The sequence below is a fragment of the Chelonia mydas genome, chromosome 28, assembly GCF_015237465.2.
Source record: "Chelonia mydas isolate rCheMyd1 chromosome 28, rCheMyd1.pri.v2, whole genome shotgun sequence".
In the NCBI taxonomy this organism is placed as follows: Eukaryota; Metazoa; Chordata; order Testudines; family Cheloniidae; genus Chelonia; species Chelonia mydas.
In genome coordinates this window covers 5,411,994-5,433,770 of record NC_051268.2, presented here as the reverse complement: position 1 = coordinate 5,433,770, position 21,777 = coordinate 5,411,994, and the positions used below count along the sequence as shown (strand labels likewise).

Below are 21,777 nucleotides of genomic sequence, written 5' to 3'. Positions count from 1 at the left end.
GCGAGCAAACGCGCAGGTGGGTGAGATAATATCTTTCACTGAGCCATCTTCTGTTGGGGACAAAGACAAGCTTTTCTGGGACCTGCATGTCTACAACTACATAGCAAATGCTCATAAGACATGAATTAGTTCTTCTTTCACACTCGAATGCATCACTTTTGGTGTGACACCAAGAAACATTTCTTAGCCCGCATAACCGTTTCTTCTCCACATGTTGAGATTATCTTTCGGCTGTAATGCCATCATGTATTAAAATTCCAAATGGCCAATTGGCAAGCACCAGAATAAAGAACAGACAATTATTAATCTGCCTCACCCCTAGCCCTGCCCAGGATCTCTGCATTGGTTTAGAAAATAATTTCACATAGATATTTGCGAATTGGGAAGTTTTAAACTGTGTCAGCTTCCGTCTAGAAAGAGAGAGTGGTAAGCTAAATTGCTCCAACACAGATTTCCCCATCTATGTGAGATAAAGAATTAGAAAGAAGTAAGGAAAGTGAATCCAAGATAAATGATTCTGACCTTTCCTTTGAAATGCTCAGTGCAATAAATCAGTGAATATTCCCACAAGTAAACTCCTGTAAGTGACAGAAAGGAGGGCATGGGAAAAGGCTGTCAAATGTTGTGTTAAACTTTAATTCATGAGCAAAATTGTGTGGCCATTAAATTACAAACCTAAAATATCATAAAAGGAAAGAAAAAGGAAGAAAAAGTGTGGGAAATACGGAAAGTGGGAAAAATTTCAGCAAAGGGCTTGGAATGGAGGAAGACCAAAACTGATCAGTCGAGGGAAAAGGCACTGTTTCTGCCTAGTTTTAAGCCAGGGATATTTTGTGTGTGAAGCAAACATGATAACCACCACACTACACTACAATCCACGACAGAAACCAATTGTGCCCAGCTTTGGAGGTCCCCTCCTAAGGCTTTCTCAGCTGCCAGTGTATATCCGCTCCCTCAGTTTCCTTTTGAAGAACAGGACAAGAAAGAACTTACTTTCCAAACTCAGACAGGCATCAGAAAAGCTGCAATGTCTCATCCAATTTGCCCTTCTCACAATGAGGCCAAAACGCAGGCAAATCTCGTAAGCAAGAAACCTCACATCCACTCCACTCCTCCATGGACATTTCCCTGCCAGCTCCTCGGGAGCAACCAACAAGACAAGAAACCAAAATGCAGTAAAATCAAGGGCACGTTTCCCACCACAGGTTTCACTGACTGCGAAGGGTCATCTAGAAATGTTTTGCCTTTTCATACCTGAAGACTTGGTTATTCTCTCCTTCCCTGAACTGGAATGGAAAGCAAGGAGATAGGTGTGAGAGCAAGCACTCCTAAGCAAAGGAAACAAGGCACCCAGCATATAACCCATCAGCAGGAGAGGAAAACCTGGGCTACACTACACAGTTAGGCCCGCCGACAGCATTTTAGGTTGTCCTAATTACCTCACGGTGCACACTGCAGCCTTGTCCCATCTATGGAAGTGCCCTGCTACACCCACATAGTAACTCCAGCTCCTCAAGAGGCACGGGGATTACGTTGGGGTCGTTAGGACAACACAGTGTCTGTGTAGACACTGCCTTACTCACAGGGGCTGCTGGCTGTCTTGCCAATTTCATGGCTTCCGGCTGGCTCCCTTCATGGCTGCCCTCCGCTCCCTGATCCCAGCGGGGCTGCACCTGCCTGGCTCCTCGCGGGGCTGCTGCACGAAAGCTCCCGGGTCCCAGCGCAGGGAGCCGAGAAGCCTGGGCACTTGGCCCCCACCCCCACTCCTGGCTGGGAGCAGGCAGGCAAGAAGCCCAGGTGGCCGGCTCCCACTCCAGGGAGGAGGTGGGGAGTCAAGAGCCCAGGGGGCAGCTGCGCGGAGTGAAGAGCCTCGTTTCTCAGCCCCCCCCACGCTGCCCCTCTTCATTCGGTGGAAGCACTCCTGGTGAAGGCACACTCCGCCGACAGAAGGAGGGGAGTGGGGACAAACTCAAATTAAGCTTCCGCTTCCTCCATCAGGATCACGAGAGCAACGGAAAGAAAACTCAAGAGGAACAAGCCTCCTCTGCTTTCATGCGCCCCATCACAACCCTCCCTGCTTTGTTTTCTGCCTGCATTTCCTTTCGAAACTGCAAGGGCTGCTCCAGAAAACAATCATGTCTCTGAATTCACAGCAACATCCTGAGGATGATAAAAGTATGAAGGAATTCATGGTCCTTTATGACATAATAATAATAATTAATAATAATAATTAATACATTATTCTTTGTATTGCAAGATTAATCTTTCCGTTTTGCAGATTCAGCTCCACATTGATTCTTGTTGCTCTTTGCAATGTATCTGTCTATCTAGGTAACAGTATTTGCCGTTGTTTCAGGTGGAGCACTCTGGGTGTTACATTTTTCTGACAATCTGTGTCTCGAAAATTCTAGCCAATAGGCCTGGAAGTTCCAAGAACCATCAAATTATGAAGGAATTCGAGGTCCTTTTTTATATCACCATTTATCAGTAGTTATTATTTGTAGAGCAAAGATTAATCTTTCGTTTTTTTAGATCCAGCTCTACGCTGATTCTTGTTGCTATTTGCCATATATCTGTAGCTATCTAGCTATAAAGGCAACCGGTTTTTGCTCTTGTTTCTTTCTATTTCGACCCTTTCTTTGTGTTTGGTGCTCAAATGTGGAAAATAATACTTACTGTTAGGGGGCTTATTCCTTCACCCACTCACTTCCCTGGTCCTTCTCGCATGAACAGAGAGCAACAATACCCAAAGTCCAAAGGTGCAAACAATTCGATGTTTATTGGGGTGAAGTTTCAGCAAGCATGATTCCAGTTTCCTTCCTTAGTGTCCTCCTTCCCAGCTCTGACACCACAGAGCCTTACACCTGTGTCCCTGTTCCCATTCCTGCCCTTAGCCAAACATGATTCCAATTTCCCCACCCCCATTCCCTGTTCCCATTTCCCCCACTCACCCAGCCACTCCCTTCCTGATTGACTGCAGACTATATAGTAAAACTTGAGTTCTGCTTTGCTATATCTTAACCAATCATTTTCCTGAAATTAAACTAACCAATCCTAACATATTGTAACATGATTATGGAACCAATTATATCCCACCACCTTAATTAGTTTACACCCAGCAAAATTAATTATACAGCAGACAGGAACAATCACAGAACCAGACAGAGATGATACAGACAAACAATAGCAAAGTGGGAACTATAATGACAAAACAATACAGAAGTGAGGATTTCACATCCCAGCTATTGATAGGTGAGTTCTTGCCAGACAGGATGCTACCAAACTAAGTTTCCTTTTACATCTTCTAGGCACTTCCCTTTCTCTGGAGGCGATCGGCACTATCAGGACAGGATTGTATCCTAACAGCCCAATAGCGCCTTCTTCCAATGTGACTAGTTTGGAATGTGAGGAGGTGACCGGTTGCTTCCTGGCTTATGGCTGCCTCTGTTGCTTAGCCAAAGGCCTTAGCCTAAGAACAGGGCCTCAGACTGTCACAGTAAGAGAAGGCCCTTACACCGGCAGACAGTGATTTTGATTCTTTCTTTTATACCTCTAGAACTAGCCAAGTGATAAAAATACATCTAAATTCTTAGAGTATAGGCCTTTACAGACAGACCTGAATATCTATATCCTAACACTTACTTGAGTGTCTGATGAGTCGGGATAAATTTAAAGGCTAAGGCTCAGATCAGCAATGGTATTTAGGTGCCTAAATCCCCTTGAAATACCCAGCACCTTTGAGGATCTGGTCGATGTTCTTTTTAAAACAGTAAGGAAATGAAAACTTTGAAGGGTTTCTGGCCAGTTTTAACCCAGACACTGCTGTGCGATAAGCGAACATAACGGCTAGGCTCCAGAAAGGGCTTTGATACCACTCCTCAGCTACGGCAACTCCAGGCACGGGCCTCACTGTCAAACCACGCTGGAGAGAACAGGGTGCTCGATTTTGTGCACAATCATCTTCTCTTTCCCACCTCTTTTTGACTTCCAAAGAGTTATCACACACCCAAAAAACTTTCTTTTCTGTAGCCGTTTGTCAGTCTCTTTATTCTCAAAAGACAAACGGATTCACTACATAAATGGGTGACTAGTTTGGTAAACTGCCCCTGCCCACTGTACTGGGACAGGTTACGATTTCAGGCCTGAGAGCAAATTATTTACTTTGGTGTGTGTTTTTTTCCCTTTCTGAAAACCGAAATGGTTTCAAACCACCATTGTGACTCAAACTCCCAATAGTAACTCGGCTACTCCCGTTTTCCTCCACAAAACTGTCTCCCCTCAAGCAATGCCACGTCTCTGCTGGAGAAAGGCTTTGGGATTGACCCAAATGGGTGCATTTGCTAGAACCTAATGAGAAAATGTTCCTTCTCTTTAATTCAGTCAAAATTTTCTCCTTTAGTTACAATCACAATGTCGCATCACGATCGCAGGTTTAGCTTTCAACGTAATTTATTTTTGTTTTCTATGTCATGTGAAGCAAACACACCACTGTGTCCACTAGAAATCGATCTGCCACTCACCCACAATGAGGCTAATGATCCTTCTCTCCAGATGGTTAATTCCAAAGACTTCTCTGTAGCTCTGGGTGGAAGGTTTTTTGGATGACTATTTCATTGACTGAAACATTTTGGTTTGACCAAAAATGATTTTTTTAAAAATTTTGTTTCAACAAGAAAACTGAAAAAAAAAAAAAATCTGGGGTCAACCTGAATTGTTATTATTATGCTAATTATTTTATTGGTTTGGCTAGGTAGCTAGAAAGCAAAACAATAAATGATTCGCACAGCTCTATTGGTATAAACGGTCCATGGTGGGAACATGCCTAATTTCTGCTCTGAGGCTCTAGAAAAGTTGGTTGGTTCCATATGTGTTGAAGAGAAACATCTTCCCCTGACTGGGAATTGAACATAGGCTGCAGCCCTGAGAGCACCAAATCCTAACCGCTAGACCACCAGGGAAGGGATCGCTTTTCATCAATGCTAGGCTTTTTCAAGCAGCGTTCTCTAAAAAATTCCTCTTGGGTCAACCTGAAATATTATTGGCAAAAAGAAAAGGAGGACTTGGGCACCTTAGAGACTAACAAACTTATTTGGGCATAAGCTTTCGTGGGCTTGAACCCCTTCATCAGATGTATGAACTAAAAGATACAGGAGCAGGTATAAATACATGAAAGGATGTGGGTTGCTTTACCAAGTGTGAGGTCAGTCTAATGACATAAATCAATCCAGTCCCCTCACAGACGACCCCCTCCCTCTGGGACAGGGGCAGGTCCGAGCTCTCACACCAAATGGCTCATTGGGGCTGCCAGAATCTGTGGGCGGCTCATTCAGTTTACGCCGAGGGTTGAGTCCTGCTTTGTGCACCGTGTCTGAGAATGAAAATCCTAAACCTCCCTTTGACATAACGAATGCAGCAGGACGTGTTTTGTCCCTCAATCTGCTGGCTATACCCCTACTTATACATCCCAAAATGCCACTGACCTTCTTGGCAACAAGGCCACACTGTTGATCCATATCCAGCTTCTCATCCACTGTAACCCCTAGGTCCTTTTCTGCAGAACTGCTGCCAAGCCATTCGGTCCCTAGTCTGTAGCGGTGCCTGGGATTCTTCCATCCTAAGTGCAGGACTCTGCACTTGTCCTTGTTGAACCTCATCAGATTTCTTTTGGCCCAAACCTCTCATTTGTCTAGGGCCCTCTGTATCCTATCCCTACCCTCCAGCGTATCTACCTCTCCTCCCAGTTTAGTGTCATCTGCAAACTTGCTGAGGGTGCAATCCACACCATCCTCCAGTTCATTTATGAAGATATTGAACAAAACCGGCCCCAGGACCGACCCTTGGGGCACTCCACCTTATACCGGCTGCCAACTAGACATGGAGTCATTGATCACTACCCGTTGAGCCAGACAATCTAGCCAGCTTTCTATCCACCTTATAGTCCATTCATCCAGCCCATACTTCTTTAACTTGCTGGCAAGATTACTGTGGGAGACAGTCAAAAGCTTTGCTAAAGTCAAGGAATAACACATCCACTGCTTTCCCCTCATCCACAGAGCCAGTTATCTCGTCATAGAAGGCAATTAGATTAGTCAGGCATGACTTTCCCTTGGTGAATCCATGCTGACTGTTCCTGATCACGTTCCTCTCCTCTAAGTGCTTCAGAATTGATTCCTTGAGGACCTGCCCCATGATTTTTCCAGGGACTGAGGTGAGGCTGACTGGCCTGTAGTTCCCGGGATCCTCCTTCTTCCCTTTTTTAAAGATTGGCACTACATTAGCCTTTTTCCAGTCATCCGGGACCTCCCCCGATCACCATGAGTTTTCACAGATAATGGCCAATGGCTCCGCAATCACATCCGCCAATTCCTTTAGCACTCTCGGATGCAGCGCATCCGGCCCCATGGACTGGTGCACCTCCAGCTTTTCTAAATAGTCTCGAACCACTTCTTTCTCCACAGAGGGCTGGTCACCTCCTCCCCATGCTGTGCTGCCCAGTGCAGTAGTCTGGAAGCTGACCTCGTGAAGACAGAGGCAAAAAAAGCATTGAGTACATTAGCTTTTTCCACATCCTCTGTCACTAGGTTGCCTCCCTCATTCAGTAAGGGGCCCACACTTTCCTTGGCTTTCTTCTTGTTGCCAACATACCTGAAGAAACCCTTCTTGTTACTCTTAACATCTCTTGCTAGCTGCAACTCCAGGTGGGATTTGGCCTTCCTGATTTCACTCCTGCATGCCCGAGCAATATTTTTATACTCATCCCTGGTCATTTGTCCAGTCTTCCACTTCTTGTAAGCTTCTTTTTTGTATTTAAGATCAGCAAGGATTTCACTGTTAAGTCACAGTAATGTCCCGAGCTGCCCAAGTCCCATTGACAGCTGAGCTCTTCCTGCCCATTGAGCCCAGCAGAGACAGTGGGTGGGGGGTGAGTTTGTACCCAAATAACTGACAGAGCCAAGCAAAGAGCAAAGAAATGTTTGCTTCAGTCACTAGGTCTCTGTCTCTATGGCTCACTCTCTCTCCCCTTCTCTGATAACGAGCAACGGTAAGAGAAGAAGAGGTTCAGACATGTGCTAGGTGGTGGCTAGGTTAGGATGACAAATCGAAAACCATCACAGAGCCCTCTACTGTGACACTGACACGACCCCATTCTGACCTTTGATTGACACTTCTCTAATAACTAACAAAAAAGAACAGGAGGACTTGTGGCATCTTAGAGACTAACAAATTTATTTGAGCATAAGCTTTCGTGAGCTACAGAATGCATCCGATGAAGTGAGCTGTAGCTCACGAAAGCTTACGCTCAAATAAATTGGTTAGTCTCTAAGGTGCCACAAGTCCTCCTTTCCTTTTTGCAGATACAGACTAACACGGCTGCTACTCTGAAACCTGTTGTCATTAATAACTGTTTCCCTGACATACGTTGCTAAGATTATTTCAATAGCTCCTACACGGATACCTGCTGCCCCTTCTGGCTGGTTCATTGCGCTGTTTGGAACCTGCACCTAAAATTACACCCTGCCTCGGAGCAAGATTCAAAACTGCCCAAGGAAACCCCATTGGGTTTCAAGTGCCGCACAAGCAGGGAGGCAAAGGGACAGTACAGGGTGGCAGAGCTTCTCCTTTGTCCCAGGGAGAAGGGTCTAGGGGGCTAGAGTAGGGGGGCTAATAGTCATGACTCCTGGGTTCTATTCCTGGCTGTGGGAGGAAAGGGGTGTCGAGTGGATTAGGGTGCGGGGGACCTAGGAGTCAAAGAGAAAACACCTCCCTTTTTAGCTTCAATGCACGTTGAACAAGAACATGGCTTCTCATGTCTTAGGTTCTGATGCCATCGTGTGGCCGTTTCATTTGGCTTCTTCTTGTGAAAAGGTTTGGGTGCCTTGCACAGACACCTTATTTCCTGGGGAGAGACGGAGAAGTGGAAGCTGCATTGATTTCATCCTCCGAAAAATAGATTAAAAGAATCCCCAGACAGCTCCGTCCCACCCGTCCCCCCTCGCTGCTGCCAGTGAAGCTCAGTTCTGGGCCTGGTGTGCAGTAAATGTAGGGGAGACGCTGCCTGCCTGGACTTTTCGGGAGAAAAAGTCAGACACGACGCCATGCCTGGTGCAGGAGATGCAGATGTGTTGCTTGATTGTTTTTCTCATTTTAAATGTACTAGATCATTTCGATGGCAAAAAATATTTGTAAAAGACCATGAAAAAAGGGAAGAAACCGTGAAAATACCCAAGGGAGAGAGGGGGTTTCTGAGAGCCGGGGTAGAGATGGAGATTTTCATGAAACGGGGACAGGCCAAAGGAGGGAGCAAAGGGGGAGGTTTTTTGTGCAGTTTCATTTTAACCAGCCTCACATCCTGGAGTCCCTAATGCCCCACCTTACTCGCAACGTGTGACCTACAGCCTCCCCACTGGCAAAGCCAGCTGTGACTCCTGAGACAGCCCCACTGGTCTGGCCCTCCTCCCCCCTGCAAAAACTGCAGACCCCCCAGTGCTCCCTCTCCTAGCTGGATCCTCTGGCAACCAGATGTCTCTGCAGAACCGCCGTGGTTACTCTCCTGAGTGTCTGTTCAGGGACAGCTACCGACTTCTCCTGAGAATGCAGCTGAGAAATGACTCGCCCCTCTCTAGATTCTCTCCTGTGGGCTCTGAGAAGCAGAATGGGGCGTGTATGATAAAGTCCAGGCAACATTCCCCTTTCATCCCAGCCCTGGGACGTCACTAGTTGCCACCTATCCCCTGGCAGCAGTGAGGGATGTTTCCCACTGTCCAGGAGACACCAGCCTTGGACCAAAGGCAGCTTGAAGCTTGAAGCTTCTCCTCTCTCCCTTCTTGGAATCAAGTTCATGTTTTTTCCAAGAGTTAGAGCAGCCCGAACCCCCCGAGTCTGGATTAATGTCACAAGTTTGCAATCTCTCCCTGCAAGACAATTTCTTAATGAGTGGGGTTAAATGAGATAAGTGGAGTTAAATCAGTTCTCAGCCTGAGTCCTTTGCTCTTAATCCTGAGGATAATGTCCCCCCGTGGGGCCATTTCCTGCCTCTCTTTCACACAGAAGGACAATTTTCTTTGCACAGACACAGGAACATCAAGATCTTTGTCTGTCCCTTGTGCAAAGCAGGGTGTCAAATTCCAAGGAACCCTCCTCGTCTGCGATGGAAACAATGGAGAAGCAGGGGGCCCTGGGCACCTCCCGCCCTGGCCGGGAGATGTTCCCTCCCCGCTTTCTTTATGCTGCTGTTGTTATTTCATGGAAAGTCTGGGATGGGGGAAAAGCTGAGTTCACTCCAGGTGGAGGGAAAAAAGGACCCTGAGAATCTCAGGGCCTCAGGGAAAACCCAACCCCTGCTACCGGGATCAGTGAGGTGCTGGGGATTTGAGCAGGAAAGGGGCTGTGTGAATTGTCCAGGTGGGGAATGAATAACCATCGACACCTAGATCCACCTCACTAACCACCGACACAGGCTAATCACGCTGCAGAGAGAAGGGAAACTGGGAGCGATTCTTTGCTGTCAGCCATGGAAACAGTGACCCGAGTGCACTGCAGTGAATGTGCTGGGGAAAGCTGGACTTTACAGGCAGGTGGAAATAGCAGATCCGAGAAACGCCTGGAGCCCCCCCCCCCCCACTTCTTCCACCAGGGTGAGGTGTTGAGCGACTCACAGCGCCCCCCAGCGCCGTTCCCTTTCAGCAGGGGGTGGCAGCTCCAGCCAGTCAATGCCGGGGAGAGGGCCGAGTGTATCTCTGCACCCTGAGTCCAGGGCAGGCCCTCTCTCTGCCCCACCTAGAGAAACTGGCCCTGCTGCAAAGTGACCCCTACGAACCAGCAACCTCCAGGACAGAGGGTTTGGCCCTCAGAGCAGGGAATGTGTCCCCCATGCTGCCGTTAGGCCCCTGGAGGCTCTGGAAACAGGAGGGCTGTGAGTGTAACCCACCCCAAACAGCCCCCATCTGGGGATGTAGCTCAGTGGTAGAGCACATGCTTTGCATGTATGAGGCCCTGGGTTCGATCCCCAGCATCTCCAAGTTCTCTTTTCACCCTGCTGCTTTGCTCAGGCCCAGCAGTCTCCCTGCAGGAGTTTCAGTCCTGCTCAGTGCGGGGCAGGTGCCCATTGCATGGAAGGTCTGTGGGGGTTTCTGCTCCTAAGTCACTTTTGTACTTTTAAGTTTCCCACCCAAGGGGCGGCTTGGGACAATGGCCTAAGGCTCTGGGAGGGAGTTTGGGTGTGGGAGGGAGAGGGAGAGGGAGAGGGGTTGGGCTCTGGGAGGAAGTTTGGGTGTGGGCTGTGGGTTGCGGCAGGGGGTTGGGGTGCAGGAGGGAATGCAGGATGTGGGGTCTGGGCTGGGGCAGGGGGTTAGGGTGTGGGAGGGTGTGAGGGGTGCAGGCTCTGGGAGGCAGTTTGGGTGCAGGTGTGGGGTCTTGGCTGGGGCAGGGCATTGGGTGCAGGAATGGGTGGGATGGCCAGGTTCTGGGAGGGAGTTCAGGTGCAGGCTCTGGGCTGGGGGAGGGGGTTGGGGTGCGGGGTCTGGGTTGGGGTCGGGGGTTGGGGTGCAGGAGAGGGTGCAGGTCGGGCTCTGGGAGGGAGTTTGGGTGCAGGGGGTGGGCTCTGGGCTGGGGAAGAGGGTTGGGGTGCGAGAACAGGTGTGGGGGGAGGCCTGTGGGAGGAAGTTTGGGTGCAGGGTCTGGGTTGGGGTCGGGGGTTGGGGTGCGGTGGGGTGCAGGGCGCAGGCTCTCGGAGGAAGTTTGGGTGTGGGGTGTGGGGTGTGGGCTCTGGGCTGGGGCATGGGGATAGGGTGCAGGAGGGAATGCAGGGGGCGGACTCTGGGAGGGAGTTTGGGTGCAGGGGGTTGGGGTCTGGGCTGAGGCTTGGGGTGCGGGAGAGAGTGAGGGGTGCAGCTCTGACCTCGGGCATCTCCCAAAAGCGACCCACACCTCCCTCTGGCAGAGCTCCTAGGTGGGGGGGTCTCTGCCCACCGCTGCCTGCAGACACCACCCCAGCAGCTCCCCTTGCCACAGATGGCCGAGTCGGCCCTCGGGGCGGGGGCAGCGTGTGGAGATCCCCCCACCCCGGGGCTGCAGGGACCCGCCAGCCGCTTCGGAGACCGGCACGCCACGCGGAGCGAGGGTGGGCAGGAAGCCGCCTCAGCCCCCTTGTGCTGCCGGTGACGGCGGTGGGGGTCCCCGGGCCCTTTTAAATGGCCCGGGGGCAGCAGGCGGGGCTGGGGGAGACACCGGGCCCCGGACTTTGGTGGAACCAGGCCCCCGTGCTCTTATGTCGCTGGGCATGGGCACCCCGGGCCCAGAGAAGGCGCCGCCCCTGCGGCTGGAGGAGCATGGGTGCTAATCCACGTTTCGGCGTGTTGGGTTTTGGAAGGCCAAATGAACCCAGCCTCTGCTCTGGGCTCGCCCAGGTTCAGGGCCTGACGTTGCTTTGCCCAGCGACGAATCTCGGAACAGGCCACCCATGAAATGACGGCAGAGCCTGAGGAGGGAAAAGCCTCCGGGTTCGTCTGTGGGCCTTGACGCCGAACGGGAGCCGTGATTTGACTCGCTTTGTGGCTGCGGCCGGTAAAATATCAGGGCAAAGTCGTCCCAGTGATTGTGACACTGGGTTTGAGGAGGCTTTGGTCTTATGACAATGTAACTAGCATGGTACTCTCGTGTTTTTAAAGGTGGCTTCCCCAAGCAATCCCAAGTTGTCCTTCCCAGAGCTGGGTGATGGTGGGCAGCCGGGGATCTCCCCAGTCTGTGGGGGAATCTCTGTGGGCCCCACTGTCAGTTCTCCAGCCTTTCTCCCCCTAACCACACATACCCCTCCCCTACCCATTATCAATGCTTTACAGCGACCCCTCCCTCCCCTTATGGGATACAGACTCTCGGGGACAGAGACTGCCTGGGGCTCCCCTCTGCATGGCCCCAATGGGGAAGGAAAGGGACTGATGGGGGAGGAAGAAGACGGTCAGAAGGAGTCAAATGGGGCTAAACCAGAATAGAGGAGATTTTCTTCCTGTTAAAATGGACTGGAGTCTCATTGCTGGAAAGCCACAGCTTGAGTGAGGTTTGAACCGGCAGCCTTTCAATTGCCAGGCAAAGGTGCGAACCACAGAGACCGATCACGGCCGACTTCCCCACGCTGTCCAAGGAGCCCCTGCAGGGGTGCAAGTGGTTAGTGCAAAGGGCAATATTGCTGGGGTTGTGAGTTCAAGCCTTCCCTGCAGCCCTGGTTTCTATCACCCCATGTAGCTTCCCCAGCTTGCTTGTCCTCATTCCCATGGAAAGTGCCATGAGAGGAAGGTCTAAAATGGGGACGTTGGTGCAAAGCTTGGGACCCCCCACCCTTGCTGGCACTAGCTCCGGGTGGGTTGCTGAGGGGCAGGGAGAATTGATTTCTTTGCTGCGGAGAAAGCTGCCAGGACAGGTCTGTGGGCACCAGAGCTCCCCGCTTCTTCCAGCACACGCCAGGCTCCGTCCCTGCTGGAGGAGGGTCCTATAAGCACCGAGCCTAAAGCTCTTCCAGCCTTCTTAGCGCAGTGGGCAGCGCGTCAGTCTCATGATCTGAAGGTCCTGAGTTCAAGCCTCAGAGAGGGCAACTCTTCTTGCTCCCTGCTTCAGATTTTCTAACGGAAATCATGGAAAAGGGACTAGAGCTGAGTGGTTTCTAGACACCTCCCCATCCCTCTAACACACACCCAGAGACTTTTCTAAGGGGACGTCTACAGTACGAAATTAGTTTAAAATTATTCGATTCGAAATTTCGGGAGCTGTTTTAGATATTCAGGCTTCGGTGCCCCACTAAAGCGCGTGAATTCGGCAGAGTGCGTCCAGAGTACCGAGGCTAGCATCGAATGTCGGAGCGGTGCACCGTGGGTCGCCATCCCACAGTTCCCGCAGTCCCCGCCGCCCATAGGAATTCTGGGTAACGCTCCCAGTGCACGATGGGGCAAAACCATTCTTGCGGGTGTTTCTGCTGCTTGTCATCGGGAAGCTCTGGCGGACAATCGTTTCACGCCTTTTTGGCATGCAGACGCCATCCTGCTTTCAGCAGACGGCGCACCGCTTGCTCTCCTGCAACTATGAATCCGCCTCTCATTTCCTCTCCCCTTCCGATGTAATCTCTACTGTCTACTCTTCCTCTTCCTCTTCGAACGCTTCCGCCGCCAACTCTGCTCTCCCGCTGGTGCCACGCTTCCGCGCTTCTCCGGGTTGTCTGTCCTGGGCTCCCGCCTCCGTGAAAGCCACAGAAGACAACCATTTCCCGCCTTTGTTCGGCTACCACGAACCAAACAGCACCTCTTCCGCTGCCACTCTGCTCTCCTGCATTTCGCGCCCGTTTTCCAGGATTACCCGTGCAGGCGCCATGGAGCCCGCTCAGATCTCCGCTGCAGTTCTGACCATTGTAAATACCTCTCGCGTTATCCAGCAGTATGTGCAGTCCCTGCAAAACCGGGCGAGGAAGCGACGACGGCGCGATTACTATACTGATGAGGACATGGACAAAGAGGGCACGGCATGTGGCAATTGGGAGATCACGGTGGCGCTGGGCCAGGTTCGTGCAGTGGCACGCCGATTCGGGGCCCAGGAAACAAGCACAGACTGCTGGGGCCGCATCGTGTTGCAGGTGTGGGATGATTCCCAGTGGCTGAGAAACTTTTGTATGCGTAAGGGCCACTTTCATGGAGCTTTGCGGCTTGCTGCCCCCTGCCCTGAAGCGCAAAGACACCAAAATGAGAGCCGCCCTCACAGTTGGGAAGCGAGTGGCCATAGCCCTGTGGAAGCTTGCAACGCCCGACAGCTACCGGTCAGTCGGGAATCAGTTTGGAGTGGGGAAATCTACTGTGGGGGCTGCTGTGATCCAAGTAGCCAACACAATCATTGACCAGCTGCTATCAAAGGTCGTGACTTTGGGAAATGTGCAGACCATTGTGGATGGCTTTAATGCGCTGGGGTTCCCTGACTGCGGCGGGGGATAGACATAACGCATATCCCTCTCTTGGCCCCGGAACAGCGGGGCGGCCAGTACATAAACCGCAAGGGGTACTCTTCCATGGTGCTGCAAGCCCTGGTGGATCACAAGGGACGTGGCGAAAGGGATGCACAAACAATCCAGTTGGGCCATTGCCCACAAGCTCACCCCCAAGCAGCTTGGACTCCTGATGACAGTGATGCAGAGAATCCATGGCCTCCGCATCCTTGACCCCCTCTGAAGGCAGGTTCCTTAGACCCCTGTTCATATTCCAGACCCCAGCCGGTGCAGCATCCCTGCCCAACCACTCACCATCTGCCCCAGGAGAACCAGCTGGTGGGCTGCATCCACAGGCAGACAGTTTATACTGCTCTCCTCAGAGCAGCAGCCACAGCTGTGGCAGCTAATCCCCACATCTGGCTGCCGGGGATCCAGCTGGATTGTTTGTGCATCCCTTTCAAGACTTGCCCTCAACAACCTGGCAGCCCCCAGCTTTCTCATTGCTCTGTGGTTGTTTGCTCTGTGAAAGGGGCCTCTAGGAATTGGTATTTCCAGATGCATTAAAGAATCATAAAGGAGAAGGAAAAGTTAATGCCTTAGAAAAGTCTGTGTATGTGTGTTAGTTTAATGGGAGGGTGTCTAGAAACCACTCTGCTCTCGTCTTTTTTCTCGGATTTCCAGTGGTAATCAAGGTCGGCCATTGCCAGCAGTTGACAAGAACATGTGAGAACAGTGGGGGCGGGAAATAAACATGAGGAAATAGTTTTACTTTGTGTAATGACCCATCCACTCCCAGTCTCTAGTCAAGCCTAAGTTAACTGTATCCAGTTTGCAAATTAATTCCAATGATCACTACAAAAGGTTTCCCCCACCCCACCCGGCTCTCCTCCTGGTAATAGCTCACCGTACCTGATCACTCTGGTTACAGTGTGGAGGGTAACCCCCATTGTTTCATGTTCTCTGTGTATAGGAGTCTCCCCACTGTATTTTCCACTGCATGCATCCGATGAAGTGAGCTGTAGCTCACGAAAGCTTATGCTCCAATAAATTTGTTAGTCTCTAAGGTGCCACAAGTCCTCCTGTTCTTATTCATGGTGTTGTATCCCCATAGTGTGACCATTTGGTGTCAGTCCTTTTAAATAAACAATGAGTTTTTTTCATAGAAACCATATTTTCCTCATACAGACACAGGAGTAGATTAATCTACAAAGGGAAGGTGATTCCAAAGCAGTTCCGGAGGGAGAAGGGAAGGTTTTCAGCATCACTAAATTATTGTGTTGTACCTCACACACACACACAGAGTGACAATAAACTCAATTAACTGAGCTACCAACACACTTCACAGGAATGAAATAAACAACTTTATGTTCAAGGAGTTCGGTGCATTTAAATAATATTAAAAATATGTTTTGGGCAACGCATGGAAAAGTCATTGTATTGTACAACCCCCTTGATAGAGTTAATACACCACATAATATTTAACGAAGTTAAGAACGATGTGCTTATAAATTAACGTGTTGTGCCATCTACACATGCACAAGACATAGAAAAACTGAATTATTTGAGCTTCCAAAGTTTCCACTTTCTCACAGCATGTTAGACCCCCTGCTTTAAATGAAATATGTCTAAAGCCCAGATGTATGAAAGAATTGTCTCATTCTGTATTTCTTAGCTTTTATCTCAAAAGGTAACAGCCTCATAATCTCCCCCAAACACCCTGAGACCTCCCCAAATTATTAAAATGCCCCTGTCCTCAGCAAGGCCACGACAGTGACCCACAACTAGCGTGTCTAGGCCAAGCTGTTCTGGCGGAGGCAACTCAAAGATTTTCTCTCTGCTTCCCTTGGCAAGGTCTGAGTGGGAAACAAAATCCCCAAATAGAAAGTTTTCTGCTGAGAAACCAATACTAGTCTGTTTGGGGACTTTGATTTGAATGGATTATTATTATTCTCTTCTGATCTCTGAATTATTTCAGTTCAGTCTTTGTCCTCCAGAAGTGTTGCCAGATGTTGAGTTGTGGGGGAGAGAGGCCAAGTCATGACGTCTCTTCCACTCTTTCATATTTTCTTCCAACTTGCTAGGAAGTTCCTCTGCTTTGATGTTAGTCAAGCAGTGTCCATTGTCTCCGGGCTGTCTCGGAGGAGTCCGCATTGTACATGGTTCCTGGGAGAGTCCTTGGGAGCGTGGATACCTTTACTTGGCCAGCAGCGAGTCTGGCTTCTCCAGCGTCTCACCGGAAAGGCTGGCGGTGGCCATTTCCCAGCCTCATCACATATTTCAGTAACGCACCCAGAGCAAAACTCCACCACTTCCCAGACAAGGCTAGCACACACCATCCACCCAGGTATTAGCCTTCAACAGATCACGACTTTTACAATGATAGCTCGCCAGGCCGACTTTGTACAAATCCTACCTTAATTCTATGAGAGTGGTGACTATGGGGCTTCCAGGGTGCTGCTTTGAGCACAGCCTGCCACCCCTGGGCTGACCCTGCAATGGAGACGTCCCCGTAGAGTCCCTCTCTCCCGGGATAAAGATGGCAGCAGGGCTGGCTTGGGTCACCTGACGTGGGCTCCTGGAGCTCAAGCTGTGGGGCTCAAAACTGGGGTGCAGATACTGGTGTTCCTGCTGAAGCCTGGGTTCGGAAACCCTCACCCCCCGTGGGGTCTCAGAGATTGGGCTCAAGCCCATCTGTCTCCACTGTCATTTTATAGCCCTGCAGCCCCAGCCCCAGAAGCCTGAGTCAGCTGCCCCGGGCTCTGAGATAGGTGCCCCAGGTGTTTTAATCGCTGTGCAGACATAACCTTAGGATACGTCTACAGTGCAATGAATCACCCACGGCTGGCTGGTGTCACATTAATCAGGGTCATGCGGCTTGGGCTGTAAAGATTGCAGTGTACAAATACAAAGAAACAAGAGCAAAAACCGGTTGCCTTTATAGCTAGATAGCTACAGATACATGGCAAATAGCAACAAGAATCAGCGTAGAGCTGGATCTAAAAAAACGAAAGATTAATCTTTGCTCTACAAATAATAACTACTGATAAATGGTAATATAAAAAAGGACCTCGAATTCCTTCATAATTTGATGGTTCTTGGAACTTCCAGCATATTGGCTAGAATTTTCGAGACACAGATTGTCAGAAAAACGTAACACGCTGAGTGCCCCACCTGAAACAACGGCAAATACTGTTACCTAGATAGATAGATACATTGCAACGAGCAACAAGAATCAATGTGGAGCTGAATCTGCAAAACGGAAAGATTAATCTTACAATACAAATAATGTATTAATTATTATTATTAATTATTATTATGTCATAAAGGACCATGAATTTCTTCATACTTTTATCATCCTCAGGATGCTGCTGTGAATTCAGAGACATGATTGTTTTCTGTAGCAGCCGTTGCAGTTTCGAAAGGAAAGGCAGGCAGAAAACGAAGCAGGGAGGGTTGTGATGGGGCGCATGAAAGCAGAGGAGGCTTGTTCCTCTTGAGTTTTCTTTCCGTTGCTGTCGTGATCCTGATGGAGGAAGCGGAAGCTTAATTTGAGTTTGTCCCCACTCCCCTCCTTCTGTCGGCGGTGTGTGTCTTCACCAGGAGTGCTTCCACCGAATGAAGAGGGACAGCACAGGGGGGCTGAGAAACGGGGCTTTTCACTCCTCGCAGCTGCCCCCTGGGCTCTTGACTCCCCACCTCCTCCCTGGAGTGGGAGCTGGCCACCTGGGCTTCTTGCCTGCCTGCTCCCAGCCAGGCGTGGGGGCGGGGGCCAAGTGCCCAGGCTTCTCGGCTCCCTGCGCTGGGACCCGGGAGCTTTCGTGCAGCAGCCCCGCGAGGAGCCAGGCAGGTGCAGCCCCGCTGGGATCAGGGAGCGGAGGGCAGCCATGAAGGGAGCCAGCCGGAAGCCAGGAAATTGCCAAGACAGCCAGCAGCCCCTGTGAGTAAGGCAGTGTCTACACAGACACTGTGTTGTCCTAACGACCCCAGCGTAATCCCCGTGCCTCTTGAGGAGCTGGAGTTACTATGTGGGTGTAGCAGGGCACTTCCATAGATGGGACAAGGCTGCAGTGTGCACCGTGAGGTAATTAGGACAACCTAAAATGCTGTCGGCGGGCCTAACTGTGTAGTGTAGCCCAGGTTTTCCTCTCCAGGTGATGGGTTATAGCCCCTGTGCTGGGTGCCTTGTTTCCTTTGCTTAGGAGTGCTTGTTCTCACCCCTATCTCCTTGCTTTCCATTCCAGTTCAGGGAAGGAGAGAATAACCAAGTCTTCAGGTATGAAAAGGCAAAACATTTCTAGATGACCCTTTGCAGTCAGTGAAACCTGTGGTGGGAAACGTGCCCTTGATTTTCCTGCATTTTGCTTTCTTGTCTTGTTGGTTGCTCCCGAGGAGCTGGCAGGGAAATGTCCATGGAGGAGTGGAGTGGATGTGAGGTTTCTTGCTTACGAGATTTGCCTGCCTTTTGGCCTCATTGTGAGATGTGCAAATTGGATGAGACATTGCAGCTTTTCTGATGCCCGTCTGAGTTTGGAAAGTAAGTTCTTTGTTGTCCTGTTCTTCAAAGGGGCACTGAGGGAGCAGATATACACTGGCAACTGAGAAAGCCTTAGAAGGGGACATCCAAAGCTGGACACAATTGGTTTCTGTCGTGGATTGTAGTGTAGTGTGGTGGTTATCATGTTTGCTTGACACGCAAAATATCCCTGGCTTAAAAGTAGGCAGAAACAGTGCCTTTTCCCTCAGCTGATCAGTTTTGGTCTTCCTCCATTCCAAGCCCTTTGCTGAAATATACCCGTATTTCCCACACTTTTTGTTCCTTTTTCTTTCCTTTTACCATATTTTAGGGTTGTAATTTAATGGCCACACAATTTTGCTCATGAATTAAACTTTAACACAACATTGACAGCCTTTTCTCATGCCCTCCTTTCTGTCACTTACAGGAGTTTACTTATGGGAATATTCACAGATTTATTGCAAAGAGCATTTCAAAGGAAAGGTCAGAATCATTTATCTTGGATTCACTTTCCTTATTTCTTTCTAATTCTTTCTTTCTCTCACATAGATGGGGAAATCTGTGTTGGAGCAATTTAGCTTACCACTCTCTCTTTCTAGATGGAAGCTGACACAATTTAAAACTTCCCAATTCGCAAATATCTATGTAAAAATATTTCCTAAACCAATGCAGAGATCCTGGGCAGGGCTAGGGGTGAGGCAGATTAATAATTGTCTGTTCTTTATTCTGGTGCTTGCTAATTGGCCATTTGGAATTTTAATACGTGATGGCATTACAGCCGAAAGATAATCTCAACATGTGGAGAAGAAACGGTTATACGGGCTAATAAATAATTTCTTGGTGTCACATCAAAAGTGATGCGTTCGAGTGTGAAAGAAGAACTAATTAATGTCTTATGAGCATTTGCTATGTAGTTATAGCCATGCAGGTCCCAGAAAAGCTTGTCTTTGTCCCCAACAGAAGCTGGCTCAGTGAAAATTATTATCTCCCCACCTGCGCGTTTGCTCGCCACACTACCTGAGAAAAGCGGAAAGAGACTCAAAGCAGAGAAAATGGAACAAAGAAGTTTAATTCCTAGCTGAAAAATGGGCCCCTTTGTCAGCTAGAGCCAATCTCAGACCATTCTGGGACCTCTTGTGGCTATTGCTGGTTTTGAAAAAAGCCAGGTGTTATTTAGACAATATCGCTTCCAGTATATCCACTGAAGAGGATTTATGCTTCACGATTGCTGTGTATCCAAAGAGATTCATTCAATTCGGCACACAAGTGAATAGAGATGGGCAGCTGGAGTCAGCCAGTTCTCCCCCATTTCTTTCCCTGACCGAGGATGGAACCAAGGCAGCATCAATGAGAGTCCTAACCAGGAGACCAAGGGGACTCAACAGGTGTACCACGGGCCAACTCTAGACAGCCAGAAATTTTTAATGGACCCTGAAATCTTTTTATTTACTTATTATTACGATTTTTTAAAATGATTTTCTCTGGAGTCTGGACCTTGATTATAACTTGACCGAGAAATTTGGACCTTGACAAAAAATAGTTGACTACCCCTGCAGTAGACCATAAGGGGGGGCAATGTAGGGTTTTTTTGGTTCAGCTCCTCTATGCTTTCTAAGGCTACTTGCTCTCCAGTTTAGGAAATGGTCCATTCCCCATTTCAGAGGGGACAAGAACAGAGAGTGAAGGAACCCCTGTGCTCATAACCTGAGCTCAAGCAAAAGCGTTGAAACAAGCTCAAATTATGCTTTAGGTTCCTCCATCAGAATCCCAAGAGCAACACAAAAGAGGAACAATCCTCCTCTGCTTTCATTTACCCCACCGCATCCCTCTCCGCTTCTTCTTCCGCCTACCTAGTGGCTTGTCCAGGGAAACCACTCCGCTGATTATAATTTTGGCATAGAAAGCCAGGGAGGGGATTTGCTTCCACTTGACGTGAGCAGATAGCATTCTGACTCAGTGTCTATAATCAGGTTTCCCAGCTTTGGCTGCCCCCAGTTTGTCACCTCTGCGCAGGCAGGAAGCAGCCAAAGTGCTGACCCTCGCGTCACATGGGCTCTGGGATCATGATGTTTTGCACAGCATCGGCGAGTCCATGTTTCATCTCTTTGTCCTCCTCGGTAAGCCGGACCCTTCCCCACAAATGGTTTCCTCTGACGCTGGAGGGATCGAAGTACCTGCAGGTTTCCTTCACTCAGCTTTATTTTCCTGCATTTCTTGTGTCTTGTATTGCTGTGCCAGGGAGCTGGCAGGGAAATGCCTATGGGAAAGGGAAGTGAAAGTGAGCTTTCTTGGTTTGGAGCTTTCCTGTGTTTTGTCTCCTGGTGAGAAGGGGAAACTGAAGGAGCTATCGTAGCATTTCTGATGGATATTTGAGGTAAAAAAGAAGCCATTGGTGTTCTTTGTGTTCCTGTTCTTCAAAGAGAAACGCTGAAATAGCTGACGCAGTGGCTACTGAGAAAGCTCCACTAAACAGGCCAAAAGCTCGCCACGACTGGTTTTTGCAGTGTAGGTTATTACCACATTCGCCTCAGGCATGAAAGGCCTCCGGGTCATCGGGCAGAAACAGTGTCTTCTTTTGCTTCTGATTCTTTGTCTTTTCATTCACTCCAAGTCCTTTATCAAGCTTTCTTCCTCATTATTTTTTCCTTTCATGAAACTTTAGGGTTGGAAGGTGGGGATTACCCTGAATTTTGAGGGAAGGAATAGACCATAAGTTTGGAGATTGCCAGCTACATAACAAATATGAGCCTCGAAGAATCCCAACCTTTTGTCCTGCAGATTTAGCTCCCAGAGAGGAGTTTCCCCCTCTTTCATTTCTTTTGAGCTAACTGCAAACAGCCTCATGTCCCCTTTTCATGTCAGAAATCTCTATTGACTGATGATCACATTTCCCCTCCTTTCCTGTCTAGGCAGGGTCGGGGTGTGAGGATTGAGAAGATAACAAATGGAAATTTCGAAGCCAGCCTTTTAACAGACAACATCACATTTCCTTTGAAATAACACTGATTTCCTTTCAGAGTGGTAGCCGTGTTAGTCTGTATCAGCAAAAACAATGAGGAGGACTTGTGGCACCTTGGAGACTAACAAATTTATTTAGGCGTAATCTTTCGTGGGCTAAAACCCACTTCATCACATGCATGGAGTGGAAAATACAGCAGGAAGATATATATACAGAGTCCATGAAAAGATGGGGGTTGCCTTAAAATCATAGAAGATCAGGGTTGGAAGGGACCTCAGGAGGTCATCTAGTCCAACCCCCTGCTCAAAGCAGGACCAACCCCAACTAAATCATCCCAGCCAGGGCTTT

The 21,777-nt window shown here is 49.3% G+C and overlaps 2 protein-coding genes and 2 non-coding genes across 14 annotated transcripts in view; 3 read left to right on the top strand and 1 right to left on the bottom strand.

The window, feature by feature from the left end:
* The window catches only part of LOC102943236 (zinc finger protein 883), a 2,438,435-nt gene that overhangs the window by 434,116 nt on the left and 1,982,542 nt on the right, over window positions 1-21,777 (bottom strand). The gene's annotated exons all lie outside the window — the stretch shown is intronic.
* The window catches only part of LOC119564595 (zinc finger protein 883), a 1,467,279-nt gene that overhangs the window by 345,160 nt on the left and 1,100,342 nt on the right, over window positions 1-21,777 (top strand). The window lies entirely within an intron of this gene.
* Window positions 9,947-10,018, top strand: TRNAA-UGC. Its single transcript has one exon. It is a non-coding gene; the product is annotated as a tRNA-Ala (tRNA).
* TRNAM-CAU lies at window positions 12,511-12,583 on the top strand. Its single transcript has one exon. It is a non-coding gene; the product is annotated as a tRNA-Met (tRNA).